The sequence below is a fragment of the Bos javanicus genome, chromosome 3 (assembly GCF_032452875.1).
Source record: "Bos javanicus breed banteng chromosome 3, ARS-OSU_banteng_1.0, whole genome shotgun sequence".
In the NCBI taxonomy this organism is placed as follows: Eukaryota; Metazoa; Chordata; class Mammalia; order Artiodactyla; family Bovidae; genus Bos; species Bos javanicus.
In genome coordinates this window covers 11,909,100-11,928,289 of record NC_083870.1, presented here as the reverse complement: position 1 = coordinate 11,928,289, position 19,190 = coordinate 11,909,100, and the positions used below count along the sequence as shown (strand labels likewise).

At 40.3% G+C, this 19,190-nt stretch overlaps 2 pseudogenes; both read left to right on the top strand.

Annotated features, from left to right (window-relative positions):
• Positions 1-13,501: 13,501 nt before the first annotated feature.
• LOC133238876 (T-cell surface glycoprotein CD1b-2-like) lies at positions 13,502-18,821 on the top strand (annotated as a pseudogene).
• Positions 15,036-16,737, top strand: LOC133238857 (elongation factor 1-alpha 1-like; annotated as a pseudogene).
• Positions 18,822-19,190: the final 369 nt, after the last annotated feature.

The following is a 19,190-nucleotide window of genomic DNA, read 5'->3' as shown; positions in this document are numbered from 1 at the left end:
ACCATAAGTTTTCTTATTATTACCCTGTTCATATGGGTGGATTTTCTTTTTTCCTAATCCAGTTTCACTGAGAGTGTAGTAAAAAGTCCCATGCACTCATGCATGCTAAGTTACTTCAGTTGTGTCCAACTTTTTGTGACCTTACAGACGGTAGCCTGTGAGGTTCCTCTGTCCGTGGGATTCTCTAGGCAAGAATACTGGAGTGGGTTGCCATGCCCTCCTCCAGGGGATCTTCCCAACCCAGGGATCAAACACACATCTTTTATGTTTTGTACATTGGCAGATGGGTTCTTTACTACTAGCCCTACCTGGGAAGCCCCCAAAAGTCCCAGGATAACTTGCATTTTGGGAGGGGGGTGATCTCAAGACATTACTTCCTCACCATGTGGCTACCATAGACATAAGTCTTGGGAACCAACTAATGACAATGCCCTGGGAAGCCTAAGTGTTGGCTTCCATTTCCCACTCTTATTTTCAATGTCTTATTTGAGTTCCTTCTTAAAGATTTTATCCATCTTGTGAGGTCAGCATATGTATGTATTAGTAATTTACAAAGCTATAGCTTACCTGATATACCTCTGTCTTGTGGTAGTTATTTCTTGTTCATTTCTTGGCTTTTATTTTACACAAAAAAGCATTTTGCCTGTTGTTAATATATTTACACAAAGAAAAGTTAAGGTCCAGTGATAAGGCAATGCTTTAGGTTTCAAAATTTAGCCAAGGTGGTGGGCAGCACTTAGAATGAATGGATAAGGAAGAGTGGTGATAAAAGAGAGAAGAGACCCAGGGGACTCAGGTTAAAGGTAAATAGAGAATATTATAGAACCATAGAAAAGAGGTCCAGGGCGTAGAGAAAGAAAAGACTATGTGAATAAAAATAAATGTAAATACAAACCAAGTCAAAAAATGTTAGAGTTTAAGCAGAATTGGAGAATGTCAAATTCTTTTCTCCCACTGTAAAAAAGTCATTTTACAGTGGGAGAAATTGAGACCCTGGGCAATAATCAGTGTATTCTAGTAGAAGTTTATCCTGGATCTCAGGGTGGTACCCTTCCCACTGCTGTAGATGTGAGAGGTAGGAGGACCCAGAACAGAAGCAGAGACTACTGCTGGGAGCCAGGAAGGGGAGAGAATCACTTGAAGAAGTGCTGATGGGGAAATGAAAGACCAGTAAAAGGCATATGTTATGGGAGGCAGTATGGTTTCTTGAGCAGGGAAGTGGTCAGAGGGTGAGGTTTCTGCTGGCAGAGAGGGGATGATGGAGTAGAGCGTGACACTGTGGGGTGGGCACACAACAGTGGAGTGCTGAGGATGGTGATCTCTAGCGATTAAACAACCCACTGATGTGAGCTTGGTGAAGGGCCAGGTAAGAGCCCAGGCAAAGGTGAATGTGAGGACACCAGTGGCTAGGCACCAATGGGGCGAGAAGAGGGAGCCTGGGAAAGGCTGATGACAGAGGAAGAGCACTGGGATCCCCCATGATGGGCAAGGACCCTCAGGCAGGGCGCATTCTTTTTAATATTTATTTACTTATGTGGCTACCTTAGTTCTTCCTTGTGGCATGTGGGTCTTCATTGCATCATGTGGGATATTTTGTTGCTGTGCATGGACTCTCTAGTTGCAGTGTGTGGGCTTAGTTGCTCTGCAGGATGTGGGATCTTAGTTGCCTGACCAGGGATTGAACCCATGTCTCCTGCATTGCAAGGTGGATTCTTAACCACTGGACCACCAGGGAAGTCCCAGGTTGGATTTTAATCAGGATGTCCCACCCATATCAGATTATTTTGTGGGGATCATATGTGTCTAGAGAGCTTATATAACCACCTCCTTCTTTCCCTGTTGCACTTCATACAGATTTCAGACTCTTGGATACATGTTCATAAATGTTCCCTGATATAGTCTGTCAGTTTCCCTTCTTGCACATCTCACTCCTTTCACCTCCTCAATGCTTTTGTTGGGTAATGATACATTAATATATGAACATTTGTGTATAAAACTGACATATATAGGAGTTTGGATTATTTTTTCATGAAAGTAAATGAGCTATTAAAGGCACGAACTTGACATGATGAAGTTTGCTTTCTTTTGTAGCAGTTATGACCAGAGTGTTGAAAAGACAGAGAGAGGGTTTGGATTGCATTGTCTAGATAAGGGGTTGTGGCCTTGACCTGGGCCACATGTGATGAAAGCAGAACTAAATGATAGTGAGGTTAGAGAGGAAGAGGCATATTTTATAGATTATGGAGACAAATGCCATGTTGACTGTGAGGAGTAAAGGAGAGATAATTTTTTAAAAAATGCAGGTTTCTAGGTTTCTGTTTGAATGGGTGGATGGGCATTGTCATATCAGGGGGTGGAGCTGATAACATCTTATTTCCCCTAAATATTTTTTTTTTCTGATTCCTATTCTTTCCCATGACAATAGAGTGAATTAGCTCTCTGGTGACTCCAGGAGAGAAACTGGGTTTGTGTTATGTCTCAACAGCTTCTTCCTGCTCTTTGTCTCTGGAGCCCAGCGGCTCTCAGAAGTGTCAGCTCTGGTCTCTCCCCCATCCCCTGACTTGATCAGAAACAGATCCTCAGGTGGGGGTGCTTGGAGATTTTCCAGAATTGCCTGGACTAGATGAGTATATTAGTCTGTCTAGGCTGCATAGCAAAACACACAACCTGGGTTACATAAAACCACAGACATATTTTTTTCACAATTCTTGAGAAGTCTGGTGAAGGTTCTCTTTTTGGCTTGCTTATAGACAGCCACCTTTTTGATATGTCCTCGTGTGACCTTTCCTCAGTGCATGTGGTGAGTGGGGGGTGGGGGATAGGAGAAAGAGAGAGAAAGGGAAAGAGAGAGAGGGAGAGACAGAAGGTGAGAGTTCTCTGGTGTCTCTTCTTAAAAGTTCCCACACTCAGGACATTATTTAACCTCAATTATCAATACTTTCTTAGAGCCTTCATTTTAAAATATAGCCACACAGGAAGTTAGGGCTTCAACATATGGATTTTGGGGCTTGAACAAAAACAGTTTATACGAGTGAGTAAGGCCACTTCAATTTTCAGTGCCAGCAAGATTACTTGGATTACACACTTAAGAAAAATTCTCTAGGAAGTTTATCAGAAATTAAATTGACAATTTGATCCACATATCTTATCCTCTATATCTGTATCTCATTTCGTTCTGAATTCAGGAGAAGGGAAAGAATACTAGTTACTGGGATCTATAATATGGTAACTGAGCAGGACCCTGCAAGGCCTTTCTGGGAACAAACCCAGTGTTCTCTGCTTTTTGTCTGTAGAAAAGCTTTCCCCTCCTAGACCTTCTCTGAATTCCCAAGGGCAAACTTAATTGGAGAAGTGAGGAAATGCAGAAACAAAGGAAAATAGTCAAGCATGACAAGATAATATTATAGTTTAGCTATGAAACAAAGTCAACAGCCTTTAATTCCTCCTCAAGGGACATAGATAATATTCCAAACCATATCCGTGTGCTATTTTGCAGATGCTAAAACCTTTGTCAGGTGAAAGAAGTTAACTGCAGGCTGACCACCAACAGATAAATCCCAGACTAGTTGGAACCAGATGTTGATGATTTTAACTGCTGAAATACCACCCAGTTACCTCATCATCAACCCATCAGAAGGGTGTGCACAAGCTGATCATGCACCTGGAGACGTTCTCCCTCATTCAGTCTTTAAAAAATCTTTCCTTGAAAGCCTTCAGGGAGTTCAGGTCTTTTGAGCATGAGTTGCCCATTTTCCTTGCTTGGTCCCATGCTGGGCACCTTGCAAAAAATGCTGTATTTTCCTTCACCATCACGCAATGTCAGTAGATTGATTTTACTGCAAGTTGGACAAGTGGACCCAAGTTTGGTTGGGTAACAATATTAACCAGTAAAGCTAGTTGTATTGCAGTTATAAATAAATATGAGAATCTTAGTGGCTAAAGACAACAAAGTATATTTCTCATGCAAGCAAATCTCAGGTAGGCCAGACAGCCCTTTTTCCTGTATCTGCCATCTGTAACAGGTAACTCTTGGGATCCTTTAATGGACTGAAATCTGGTGGTCCAGAGTTGACGATAAGAAAGTAAAAGAGAGAAAGAGGCTGATATTCCCTGTTTTATGCAGAGAACCAATAAAGACCTTGACACAGGGCTTGCATCGCTCACAAAGGCACAGGGTGCCCTCTCGAGGGGGTTTTGGAAGGCTGGGCAGGAGAGTGAGCATGATGGGTTTCTACGCTCCAGAGAATTAACCGGAGAGAGAGAGAGAAAAGAAAGAAAGACACAGGGACCCAAGCTCTGATGGAGCAAAGGTGCTTTGATGATCTTTCTGTGAGTATATATAGGCTGTTGTACAAGAGATTTCTTTCGACAATGATAAAGATCAGAAAACCAAATGTACAGCAACTGTTACCAAGGGAACAAGGGATTAATATTGGTCACAAGGTCAGGAGACAATCCATATCTCAAGAAAGAGGATCGAGACTAAGCAGTTTTGTCATAAAGAGAATGTTTACTGAAGGAGATTCAAGCCTGTCTCATATAATGACCTCAGTCCTGGGAGCATCTTGCTGTTCCACTGATAAGGAACAGATGATTTATGAGAAACAGCACATAGGAATCCTCCTGTTAAACATTCCCTAATAGGTGACCTCCAGGATGGCACTGCATGGCAAGATGATCAGCTGCCATTGTCTACATGGTCAGGCCTAGAGGAAGCTACATCTCCAGCACACTGCATTGCATTGCTCAGAACTCCATAACATGGCCTTGAGTCAATTACAAGAGAGAAAAACAGAGGCATTTTAAGAATAGGTTACTAGGCAAAAAATATGGTTAACATGCAGGATTATATCAGCTATAGCTTCCTAAAATTGCAAACTAAGTGCTTGCTACTGACAAGAAGATTTAATAAAGATGAGATCTGGTGCTTATGAGTGATTTGGGTGGGGCTTAAATTGTGTTTGGTTCTTGGAGGAGTTTGGAGGTCAAAGAGATTGCCAAATATCTGTATCCAGAAGTCAAGGAAAGCATGGAAACAACCCCATGTTAGTTGCCCCTCCCATTGTTCTTGCTGAGGTTCAGGTAATTCTTTGAATAGCTTTTGTTCCATATCTTTGGTGATTTTTAGAAATCTAAAATTGGTTATTTTGAAAATTTTGTCCAACTATTATTATCAATATTTGGAGAAAGGATTCGCTGAGCTCCTAATGTCCTGCTCCACATAGACATTTAATAACATGATAAATTGAACAAACAGGAGTTTCAATTCCTAAAAATTAAAGCAAAATGCAAAAAGGAGCATAACTGCTTACAAAGTTTGTAACACACCAGAATTCAGGGTGATTTAAAGCATAAAAATTTATTTGTCTCCAGGGGATACACTGTAGGGTAAGAAAACAAATCTTAAATTATCCCACATCATGTTTTTGGTGGTAGGGTTTTTATTGTTGTTCTAAGACTATCATGTGTATATAGGCTAGTGAGATAGAGTGTACAGTGGGACAGGTAGAGAGTATAGAGTATAGTGTATAGTGAAATTAGATGAGTACATTTGTGTTGATTCCCTGGGAACCAGGATTTTCCTTGTGGAGAAGAGAAGTTGATACGAGATGGATAAATAAAACTCTGTAGTTTTAAACTTGAAATATACATAAAAGTATAAAATATATTTATTGCAAGTATAAATTAAAAAAATCATAATATTTAAACTTTAGAAAAAGGTCCTAGCCACTTGAAAATCCCCCAAACCAATGATTAGGACTCAGAGTATGGTTTTCCCATATTATTTTCCCATTGAAAGTCACCAAAGCATCTTGGGGAAATGGCTAATTTCTAGTTTGGGGTAGGAAGTTTCTACAAGAGTCTGGAACAACTTTGCTGTACCAGAAGGTAAAGGGACGCTCAATGATAAAGCCATGTTGAAAGGATTCATAAGTGACTGGTTTTAAAAGGCTCCCATGTCACAGCTGGGGACAATTTGAACCTCAAGAAAAACAATGGCCAGGATAGATTCAAATCTTTTTAATATGCTGAAATTCATGACTGTTCAATAATGCAAAAACTTACCCATTGTTCTTCTAGGAAGTAGTATAAGCAATTCATTCTCTGGAAAATTGGTAAATATATGGAAAAAATCAAGTACTCATTCTGCCTTTGGTTACCTCAGGGTAATGAGATAGTTATTTAAAGTGAATCTTTTTTATTTTTATTTTTTTAATTAATTTTATTTTATTTTTAAACCTTACATAATTGTATTAACTTAGAAGACATGACACCTTCACACATCCCCTACAGAAATAACAGATTTAGGTCAGTTGTTCTTGAGGTGTGTTCAGGGACACTTGCCTGCTCCTGACATGAGTTAAAAGCTATTTTTATACCAAAACCAAGATGTTATTTGAGTGTATATTGTTTTCCAGAGACTATAGGACATCAGATTGTATTTGGGAGCAGATATGAAAATATAGCTGTATTCTACTAAGTCAGATGTTCAAGACAAGTGCAAAAAGTATTTAAAAATTCTCTATTACTATTGGTTTATTTTTATTTTTAATAGTTAATAATGTGTATTTTAAAATATTATTTTTTACCCCTAATATAGTATGCATCTATTATATATGTATGTATCTATCCACCCATTTAAAATTCCATCCCTCACACATTGCTTGTGGGAATGTAAGATTGTACAGGTGCTATGGAAAATTGAATATTACACAAAATTAGACATTGAGGTAACCATTTCACTCAACAATTCCACTTCTAGGTGTAATACCCATAATGACTGAAAACAGATGTTCAAAGAAATATTTGTACATGGAGGTACATAGAAGCACTGTTCACAATCAGTTCATTTCAGTTCAGTCGTTCTGTCGTGTCTGACTCTGCGACCCCATGAATTGCAGCATGCCAGGCTTCCCTGTCCATCACCAACTTCCGGAGTTCACTCACACTCACGTCCATCGAGTCGGTGATGCCATCCAGGATCTCATCTTCTGTCGTCCCCTTCTCCTCCTGCCCCCAATCCCTCCCAGCATCAGAGTCTTTTCCAATGAATCAACTCTTCACATGAGGTAGCCAAAGTACTGGAGTTTCAGCTTTAGCATCAGTCCTTCCAAAGAACACCCAGGACTGATCTCCTTTAGAATAGTGAATAGTAAATAGGAGGAAATAGCCAAATGTCTTCTCATTGATGAGTGAATAAATAAACAAAAAAAGGTACGTACGTACAATGGAATATTATCCAGCCCAAAACGGCATGAAGGATGCAGCCCTGATGTACTCCAAAAATATTATGATCAGTGTATTATGCTAAGTGAAAAAAATTAGACACTAAAAGACACATAATATGCGATTCCATTTATAAGAAGTATCTCAAATAGGTAAATCCATAGAGACAGAAAGAAGATTATTGGTAAGGGTTTAAGGTGAAGGAAAAATGGGGGTTGGTCACTGCTTAATGGGTACAGGATATTTTTGGGGTGACAAAAATGTTTTGGAAGTTGTTAGAGCTGGTGGTTGCACAACAAAATAGTATACTACATGTCATTGAATTGTGCAGTTATTAGTAATTTTTGTTATGTTTCACCTCAGTGAAAAATGAATAAACAATTGTGAGATACTCACACTATAATAGAAACTCTAGAGTCTAAGATGGTCCATTATATAATAATGGAAGAAAAGATGGAAAATCTTTAGAGAGACAAATTGCTTATAAAGTAGTAACAGGTAGACTAGCAGTAGTTTCCTCATCAATAGCAGGTGCAGCAAACCATAAAATAGAATTTGATACTAGAATTTGAAATACAGATTTACCTGGATCTGTATCTGTTATTCAGCTACAAGGCTGATATGGACCTCACTATGTGCAGTCTTAAAAGGTAGAGAACCTTAACTAATCAATCAGTCTGTCTCAGAGGCTGAAATCTTTCTATGTCCAAGTAACTGGGAAGACATGCAAATTTTCACTGAAAAGATGTCCCTTTCAGATCAATTTTGAGGTTTTTCTCTAATACTTAAGAATTTATGGATCCTGAAAAATTTGAAGAAAATAGCTGAAAATATCTCTAACATGGGAAGTGAAATAGTCAATCAAGTCCAGGAAGCACAGCAAGTCCCAGGCAGGATAAACCCAGGGAAGAACATACCAAGACATATATAATCAAACTGTCAAAAATTAAAGACAAAGATAAAATATTAAAAGCAACAAGGGAAAAATGACAAATAACATACAAGGGAACTTCCTTCAGGCTATCAGCTGATTTCTCAACAGAAACTCTACAAGTCAGAAGGGAATGGCACAATTCATTTAAAGTGATGAAAGATAAGAAACTACAACCAGGAATACTCTGCCCAGCTAGACTCTTATTCAGATTTGATAGAGAAATCAAAAGCTTTCCAGACAAGTAAAAGTTAAGAGAATGCAGCACCACCTAACCGACTTTACAACAAATGCTAAAGGAATTTCTCTAGGCAGAAAACACAAGAGAACGAAAAGACCTACAGAAAATAAACACAAAATAATTAAGAAAATGGTAATAGAATCATACTTATCAATAATTACCTTAAATGCAAATGGATTAAATGCACCAACCAAAAGCCACAGACTGGCTGAGCAGATGAAAACATGTGCATGCATGCACTTCTACTTATCACATCACTCTGCTTGGCCCTCCCAAATTGTATGTAATTATTTTATATTAAGTTAATCAAGTTCCCATTATGGCTTGCAATTGTAATTTTGTTTTTTGTCTGGCTCTTGATGGTGAAACCTAAACATCTTTTACTATTGTGATTATATAAGTATTACTCACTTAATACCATCATGTCATGATTGGCCAACAGAAAAATAGAACTTTATATCACCCAAACTACAGTTTAATAGAAAGATCTCATCACTTTTCAAAATCCAGATGCATATCATAATTATTTTGGAATTTTTTGAAAAATACGAATGCTCAGGTATTATTTTCTTTTTTCCAGAGCTCCAGATATGTTTCTAATGAGCAGCCATGCTTGAAAACAACTGGACCGTATGATGATCTTATACTTTTATCTAGTTTGCTTCATTTTTTCTATTTTATATTCAGAGCTCCCATTTCATTTAACTTATGTTTTCCAATTTCTCCATCTCTTTTTTGTTGTTGTTGTTATTCTGATGTTCTTTCTCAAACCTTTATCAAGAGTAGCAGAAAAATTTCTGTATACATATATATATATATATAAATAATGTGTATAATATATATAATTTAGAAAGCATGAATTTTTGCCTAATTTAAAATTAATGACATTTTGATAGAACTTGTTTGACTTGGTATGAATAGAATGCTAGATTTCTAATTTAAAAAAATAGATATGCAGCAAGCAACAAGGTTTACTGTATAGCACAGGGAACTATAGTAAATATCTGTAATAACCTATAATGATAGGATACTGAAAGAGGAACTCCTCAGGTCAGTAGGTGCCCAATATGCCACTGGAGATCAGTGGAGAAATAACTCCAGAAAGAAGGAAGGGATGGAGCCAAAGCAAAAAGAATACCCAGCTGTGGATGTGACTGGTGATAGAAGCAAGGTCCGATGCTATAAAGAGCAATGTTGCATAGGAACCTGGAATGTCAGGTCCATGAATCAAGGCAAATTGGAAGTGGTCAAACAAGAGATGGCAAGAGTGAATGTTGACATTCTAGGAATCAGCAAACTGAAATGTACTGGAATGGGTGAATTTAACTCAGATGACCATTATATCTACTACTGCGGGCAGGAATCCCCTCAGAAGAAATGGAGTGGCCATCATGGTAAACAAAAGAGTCCAAAATGCAGTACTTGGATGCAATCTCAAAAACGACAGAAAGATCTCTGTTCGTTTCCAAGGCAAACCATTTAATATCACAGTAATCCAAGTCTATTCCCCAACCAGTAACGCTGAAGAAGCTGAAGTTGAATGGTTCTATGAAGACCTACAAGACCTTTTAGAACTAACACCCAAAAAAGATGTCCTTTCCATTATAGGGGACTGGAATGCAAAAGTAGGAAGTCAAGAAACACCTGGAGTAACAGGCATATTTGGCCTTGGAATACGGAATGAAGCGGGGCGAAGACTAATAGAGTTTTGCCAAGAAAATGCACTGGTTGTAACAAACACCCTCTTCCAACAACACAAGAGAAGAGTCTATACATGGACATCACCAGATGGTCAACACTGAAATCAGACTGACTATATTCTTTGCGGCCAAAGATGGAGAAGCTCTATACGGTCAGCAAAAACAAGACCAGGACCTGACTGTGGCTCAGACCATGAACTCCTTATTGCCAAATTCAGACTTAAATTGAAGAAAGTAGGGAAAACCACTAGACCATTCAGGTATGACCTAAATCAAATCCCTTATGATTATACAGTGGAAGTGAGAAATAGATTTAAGGGCCTAGATCTGATAGATAGAGTGCCTGATGAACTATGGACTGAGGTTCGTGACACTGTACAGGAGACAGGGATCAAGACCATTCCCATGGAAAAGAAATGCAAAAAAGCAAAGTGGCTGTCTGGGGAGGCCTTACAAATAGCTGTGAAAAGAAGAGAAGTGAAAAGCAAAGGAGAAAAGGAAAGATATAAACATCTGAATGCAGAGTTCCAAAGAATAGCAAGAAGAGATAAGAAAGCCTTCTTCAGTGATCAATGCAAAGAAATAGAGGAAAACAACAGAATGGGAAAGACTAGAGATCTCTTCAAGAAAATCAGAGATACCAAAGGAACATTTCATGCAAAGATGGGCTCAATAAAGGATAGAAATGGTATGGACCTAACAGAAGCAGAAGATATTAAGAAGAGATGGCAAGATACACAGAAGAACTGTACAAAAAAGATCTTCATGACCCAGATAATCACAATGGTGTGATCACTGACCTAGAGCCAGACATCTTGGAATGTGAAGTCAAGTGGGCCTTAGAAAGCATCACTACGAACAAAGCTATTGGAGGTGATAGAATTCCAGTTGAGCTATTCCAAATCCTGAAAGATGATGCTGTGAAAGTGCTGCACTCAATATGCCAGCAAATTTGGAAGACTCAGCAGTGGCCACAGGAGTGGAAAAAGTCAGTTTTCATTCCAATCCCAAAGAAAGGCAATGCCAAAGAATGCTCAAACTACCGCACAATTGTACTCATCTCACACGCTGATAAAGTAATGCTCAAAATTCTCCAAGCCAGGCTTCAGCAATATGTGAACCGTGAACTTCCTGATGTTCAAGCTAGTTTTAGAAAAGGCAGAGGAACCTGAGATCAAATTGCCAACATCTGCTGGATCATAGAAAAAGCAAGAGAGTTCCAGAAAAACATCTATTTCTGCTTTATTGACTATGCCAAAGCCTTTGACTGTGTGGATCACAATAAACTGTGGAAAATTCTGAAAGAGATGGGAATACCAGACCACCTGATCTGCCTCTTGAGAAATTTGTATGCACGTCAGGAAGCAACAGTTAGAACTGGACATGGAACAACAGACTGGTTCCAAATAGGAAAAGGAGGACGTCAAGGCTGTATATTGTCACCCTGTTTATTTTACTTATATGCAGAGTATATCATGAGAAACGCTGGACTGGAAGAAACTCAAGCTGGAATCAAGATTGCTGGGAGAAATCTCAATAACCTCAGATATGCAGGCGACACCACCGTTATGGCAGAAACTGAAGAGGAACTAAAAAGCCTCTTGAAAGTGAAAATGGAGAGTGAAAAAGTTGGCTTAAAGCTCAACATTCAGAAAACGAAGATCATGGCATCCGGTCCCATCACTTCATGGGAAATAGAAGGGGAAACAGTGTCAGACTTTATTTTTCTGGGCTCCAAAATCACTGCAAATGGCGACTGCAGCCATAAAGTCTGCAGACTGATGTGAAGCTTGGGGACATGAATTTACAGAATGACTTACAGAGTAAAAACGAGGACGTTATTAATTTTTACAGTGATTGGTTATTATAGTGGAAGTTTCTCATGCCATTTTTAGGAAGATGACTTTTTCTTTCATGATTGTCAGAGCCATTTGCAAAGAATAATCTAGGTTGAATTTCACTTACAGTAATGAAATAAGCCAGATTTTTTTTGTTACATGGTTTAAATGCCTGCTCAGGAAATTCCCAAATACAGACTCCATTTGTATTTAATACTAATACTCTTAGATACTGTGAACACCACTCAAACTGTATAAGATTGCACACAGTAGCTGCCCTCAGGCAACCATTAGGTACCAGCTCACTTGGGCACCTGCCTGGTACTTCAGTGGAAGGTCCTCTGTTGTCCTCAGGCTTAGAAATCTTAATTCTGGACCCATGGTGTATGTTTTTTCTGCTTTTGGAGTAGACTGTAAGATATTTGTTGTATTTATTTTTTTAGGGAATCAGAGGTAAATTTTTACCTTTTCCTTGCTACCCTTTCACTCTTCTTTTCACCAATAAAGATAGGCCCTTGTCTTCTGAGCTTCTTGATTGATGTAACTGAGATTCAGAAATAATTTGTTTCCACTCAGGTTTTTACTTTGGCAACATGGGCTTTTGAGAGAGGAAATGAACATGGGTCTCCTGCATTGCAGGCAGATTCTTTATCATCTGAACCACTAGGGGAGCCCAAGAAAACTGGACTGTCTTTTATAGTATTAGTGTGGAACAAATATTAAGTTCCGAGGGCCCTTTCCTGGCCATCATCTTCATGTCCCAGCGAGTCTGTCAATACCTTTAACCAAGTTTTAGCCAAGTAGGAGATACTAATGGTGATGGTAACAGCAGTACAAGAGCACAGATTCAATTTTTCAGTACTGACTCCCTGAAATGGGGCTAGGGTTCTCAGAATCTCCCTTTCTATGGTATGTCTCCATTCTCAGAGGAGGTCTCTCTGTGAATGTACACCAAGGTACTGTGGCCACTCACACTGACCCATTTGGTATTCTCTCCAAGACTACCTGCACTACCTCTCTGTTACTGCTACATCACTGACAGTGTTATATTTGCTGTATGAGAGAATGAGATAGGTGGACAAACCAAAGGAATACTTCTAGATTAAAAGAGACTGGAAGTTGAGCAATTGTTTAGTATTACCTTGTTATTGAATAGATGTGGCAATAAAGGATTAGGAAGGTGAAATAACTCTTTAGCATCACAAGGGAGCTTCTCCAGAGTAGAACGTATAAAAGAGATGAAGACCAAAGAATGGAAATGAGATGGAGTGGGAGTTCAGAGCTGTGGGAGGCACAGTTTTTCTGAGATGTGCAATGTGGGTCAAAGATTTGTCAGTTGGGGAAGAGAGGAAGTCAATTTAGAGTACTGAAAAAAATGCTGAAATTAGAGATCAAATACCAGTTCTGAGAGTCAGAAGTTCTACTTCCCAGTGAAATGCGGTTAGGGTGTTTCTACCACTTCTGTTACTTGGAGTTATCCTCCCAGGTGGTGACAATGAGGATGGTAAGAATGACTCTGGCTGCTCCCAGCACAGGTGCAGGGGTTCTGGATAAAAGCATGCTGCACCCACCACTAAGGGTCTCGGCTCTGCTGTCTCCAGCCATTTCCCCTATTCTGGAGGCTGGAGATGGAGCCAGAAGCTTTGGGGGCAGGGGACCATTTCAAGTTCTGTATTGTTGTTCAGACTCTGGGTTCTTTTTCATACTATCCTAATTCCACATTTCCCCCTCATTCTTCTTATCTTTCCACTGCTACAGTGTTCCAGGGGCCAACCTCCTTCCATCTCATGCAGATTTCAACCTTTGTCAATAGCACATGGGCTCAAAATCAAGGCTCAGGCTGGTTGGATGACTTGCAGATTCATGGCTGGGAGAGTGACTCGGGCACTGCCATTTTCCTGAAGCCCTGGTCCAAGGGAAACTTTAGTGATGATGAGGTGACTGAGCTGGTGGACCTCTTCCGAGCCTACTTCATTGGATTCACTCAGGAAGTGCAGGATCGAGTCAATGAGTTCCAGTTGGAATGTGAGTATAGTCCTCTGATCTGGAAAGACTCTCAATGACTTTTCTTTCTCTTGTGTCAGGCTACTGCTCCCTCTGATGATGGTCCCTTTCCCTCCTCTTTATCCAACTGCATGTACACACTTGTCCAGAGTAGCCTTCAACCCCGACTCCATACCTCCATCCAGTATCTGAGATTCTTCCTGTTTCTTGCTCTCTTCTGTGTACATGACCACTCTTGTGGTTATTTCTTGTTTGGGTCTATGTAACTTGCTTCTCTAAAACCTCAAGGAAGAATCTCCTTTTCCTACTCTGTGCTTGAGTGAACTTAAGGTGACTTCCTACTCCTCCAATTGATGTTGTCAAGCATCTTCTGCCTGATCCCTTCTCTACACGTAACCATTCCCTACACCGTGGAATGCTGCACTTCTGACTCCATCACACATTGCCCCTCTCCCCTCTTGCCCCCTCTACATCCTTAAAACAGCCTAATCCCTTGACTGATAATATGCATACCTCTCCCCAGTGCTCTTTCTGAAAAGTCCTGAATACTGTAATTGGTTTTATGTCAATAATTTCACCTCTCAACTTGTTGCCACTAAAATAAAAAATCCTATGCCTTTTTCTCATCTCTTTCTTTCCTGTTTGCTTTTTAATAACTTGTCTCAGTTTTCCTTTACACAGATCCCTTTGTGATCCAGGTCACAGCAGGCTGTGAGCTGCATTCTGGGGAGGCCATAGAAAGCTCTTTGAGAGGAGCTTTAGGAGGACTTGATTTTGTGAGTATCCAGAATCATTCTTGTGTGCCTGCACCAGACGGCAGCAGCAGGGGGCAGAAGTTTTGTGCACTCACGACTCAGTATCAAGGCATCTCTGATATCATCGAGAGACTCCTCTCAGAAACCTGTCCTCGATATCTTCTGGGTGTCCTCGATGCAGGGAAGGCAGAACTGCAGAGGCAAGGTTAGTCTTATGCTCTCCCCAAGATGTTTCTATTTCTCCTCCCACAACTTTCTTTAAATTCATTTTGATATATGGCAAAACCAATACAATATTATAAAGTTAAAAAATAAAATTAAATTAAATTAAAAAAAAATCAGCTTTTTCGCAACGGGTTTGCCGCCAGGACACAGGTGTCGTGAAAACCACCGTTAAACCTAAGCCAAAATGGGAAAGGAGAAGAGCCACATCATCGTTGTCAATGGGCACGTAGATTCAGGGAAGTCTACCACGACTGGCCATCTGATCTACAAATGTGGCGGGATCAACAAGAGAACAATTGAAAAGTTTGAGAAGGAGGCTGCCGAGATTGGAAAGGGCTCCTTCAAATATGCCTGGGTCTTGGACAAACTTAAAGCTGAACGTGAGCATGGTATCGCCACTGATATCTCCCTGTGGAAATTTGAAACCAGCAAGTACTATGTTACCATCATTGATGCCCCAGGACACAGAGACTTCATCAAAAACATGATTACAGGCACATCCCAGGCTGACTGTGCTGTCCTGATTGTTGCTGCTGGTGTTGGTGAATTTTAAGCCAGTATCTCCAAGAACGGGCAGACCCATGAGCATGCCCTTCTGGCTTACACCCTGGGTGTGAAACAACTAATTGTTGGCGTTAACAAAATGGATTCCACTGAGCCACCCCATAGCCAGAAGAGATATCAAGAAATTGTTAAGGAAGTCAGCACCTACATTAAGAAAATTGGCTACAACCCCGACACAGTAGCATTTGTGCCAATTTCTGGCTGGAATGGTGACAACATGCTGGAGCCAAGTGCTAATATGCCATGGTTCAAGGGATGGAAAGTCACCTGTAAGGACGGCAATGCCAGTGGAACCACCCTGCTTGAAGCTCTGGATTGCATTCTGCCACCAACTCGCCCAACTGACAAACCCTTGCGTTTGCCTCTCCAGGATGTCTATAAAATTGGTGGTATTGGTACTGTCCCTGTGGTTCGTGTGGACACTGGTGTTCTCAAACTTGGCATGGTGGTCACCTTTGCTCCAGTCAATGTAACAACTGAAGTGAAGTCTGTAGAAATGCACCATGAAGCATTGAGTGAAGCCCTTCCTGGGGACAATGCGGGCTTCAATGTCAAGAACGTGTCTGTCAAAGATGTCCGTCGTGGCAATGTGGCTGGTGACAGCAAAAATGATCCACCCATGGAAGCTGCTGGCTTCACAGCTCAGGTGATTATTTTGAACCATCCAGGCCAAATCAGTGCTGGATATGCACCTGTACTGGATTGTCAGACAGCTCACATTGCTTGCAAGTTTGCTGAGCTGAAAGAGAAGATTGATAGTCGTTCTGGGAAAAAGCTGGAAGATGGCCCTAAATTCTTGAAATCTGGTGACGCTGCCATCGTTGATATGGTTCCTGGCAAGCCCATGTGTGTCAAGAGCTTCTCTGATTATCCTCCCCTGGGCCATTTTGCTGTGCGTGACATGAGACAGACAGTCGCTGTGGGTGTGATCAAAGCAGTGGACAAGAAGGCAGCTGGAGCTAGCAAGGTCACCAAGTCTGCCCAGAAAGCTCAGAAGGCTAAATGAATATTATCCCCAATACCTGCCACCCCAGTTTTAATCAGTGGTGGAAGAACGGTCTCAGAACTGTTTGTCTCAATTGGCCATTTAAGTTTAATAGTAAAAGACTGATTAATGATAACAATGCATTGTAAAACCTTCAGAAGGAAAGGAGAATGTTTTTGTGGACCATATGTTTTGTGTGTGGCAGTTTAAGTTATTAGTTTTTAAAATCAGTACTTTTTAATGAAAACAACTTGACCAAAAATCTGTCACATTGAGATCCATTAAAAAAAGTTTAATGAGAAAAAAAAAATCAAAAGTGAGAAGTACCTAAATAGAGAAATGATTAATCAATAAGTCATTTGGTGCCCATAGGAGTGGAAGAGGAAACTGTCCAAAATTGTGGCTTTCTGAGTCCCCATGCTCTGGATTAAAGTCATAATCTGACATTCTTACTGCTCCTGCCTACCCCAGTGAAGCCTGAAGCCTGGCTGTCCAGTGGCCCCACTCCTGGGCCTGGCCGCCTACTGCTGGTGTGCCACGTCTCAGGATTCTACCCAAAACCTGTGCGGGTGATGTGGATGAGGGGCGAGCAGGAGCAGCCTGGCACTCAGCAAGGAGACCTCATGCCCAGTGCAGACTGGACTTGGTATCTCTGAGTAACCCTAAATGTGGCAGTTGGGGAGGCAGCTGGCCTGAATTGCCAAGTGAAGCACAGCAGTCTAGGAGACCAGGACATCATCCTGTACTGGGGTAAGAAGGAACTGGGGCCCAACTGGGAATGGGAGGAAATGGCCCTCAAGAACAGAGAAAAGGACACAGGAAGGGGAGGGATTTGATGGATGAGGGAAGGATGGAGGGAGGAAGACAGGCATGGAGAGAGGATAGGCGGGGAGGAAAGAGAATCAGGGAGACAGAAAGAGAGTCAGAGAGACAGAGTTTGAGATTATTTCTAGGACTACAGTGCCAGAGGTATGAAAATAGCTGATCTAAGCTGTACAATAGATTAAAATGAAGTAGTCTTCACTACTACAGTAGTAGTCCCACTGTAGTCTCGGTGGGATTCAGCAAGAAGGAAAGATTAAGGGTGGCTGTGCGTATAAGACCTCTGGGAATAAGAGAAGGGGAACCAGAGATGCCCAGGCAACAGAAGCAGTTAATGATGGTGCTGACACTCAGATGGACAAGAAGGCCTGGAGAACTAGAGAATGGGTTTGAAGTGACATTCCTTTGTCTTCTCCCAATTGCCAGGACACCCCACATCCATTGGCTTGATACTTGTGGCAATAATAGTACCCTCCTTGATCCTTTTGATATGCCTTGCATTTGGTGTGCTGCGATTCATGGGGTCGCACAGAGTTGGACATGACTGAGCGACTGATCTGATCTGATATGATCTGATGGTTTTGGAGATACTGGTGAGTTTTCATTTTTTAAACTATTTTTTTTCAGTCCATCCTTTTATTCTTTCCCTCCTTTTTATCTATTAATATTACATGTCTTTAGTCTCAAAATTTCTGCTAGAACATTTCCCTTTTGTCTCTGACTCCCATCTGTAGGTAAATTTATTTTTTCTAAACTGCAGTAAAATATGTCTTGGAAAATTTACTGCATTAGCCATTTTTACACTTAGAGTTTAGTAGTGTTAAGTACATTCACATTTATGCAGCCAATCCTTAGAATTCTTTTCATCTTGAAAACCTAGAAGTCTATGCCCATTAAACCACTTTCCCCAATCCTTTCTCCCTCAGGCCCTGCCAACCACCATTCTACTTTCTGTCTATATGAATCTGTCTACTCTAGGTACCTCATAGAAATGAAATCATATGTCGTTTTGTGAATGGCTTATTCCACCTAGCATTATGTCCTCATAATTCATTCATGTGGTGGCCTGTATTAGAATTTATTTCCTTTTAAATGTTGTTTTGTTTACCTGTTCATCTCTCAACAGACACTTGTGTTAATTCACATTTTAGCTGTTGGGAATAATGCTGCTATGTACATAGTGTACAAATATCTCTTAAGTTGAGCATTTTTTTGCTTGTGTTCTTAACAGGTCATATCAGAATATCTTGTGAGCCCTGACCATGTCTCCTTTTGCATTTGGAATAAGTATCCAGGAACCCTGAAACTCAAGTTGTCAGCCTAGGAGTTAATCTCATCGTATTCATCAAATAATCATCACATTTGATCAAATCATTGTTCCTGTAGGTTGTAAGATAAATCATAATGTATACCCTAGCAGAAACATAAATGAAAATTGTTATTATGAGACAATAGCACTAGCAGGATCCACTCAGATTTCATAGATGTGATTTGTGAGAAAGAATATACCTTGGAATAAATGAAATGATGTACACAACTCCATGGTGACATGCTTTTGACTTCTTATTTAAAACTTTTTTTTTTTGCTTCTGCTGAAATATCGTTTTTCAAATTGATCTAACTATAGTTATACTGAGGTAATTATATTTGAAGAGTTGCTGAGAATTTTTAACATAATTTCACTCTCTTTATTTGGATGATTTTCTAACTATGAGGGTCAGCTGAGCAGCTTGTTTCTCCAGATAGCCTTCCTTACTGTTAGAGTAGAGGAAACTCTCCCTTGACTGGTATTGTGCAGAGATTCACTTTACTCTGTACCCAGAACACGGCAGTTCCTTTTCTTTTTTCTTTTCCTTCTAATTATGAGTTCCTTAGAGAATGGCTTGTTCTCAGTGGAT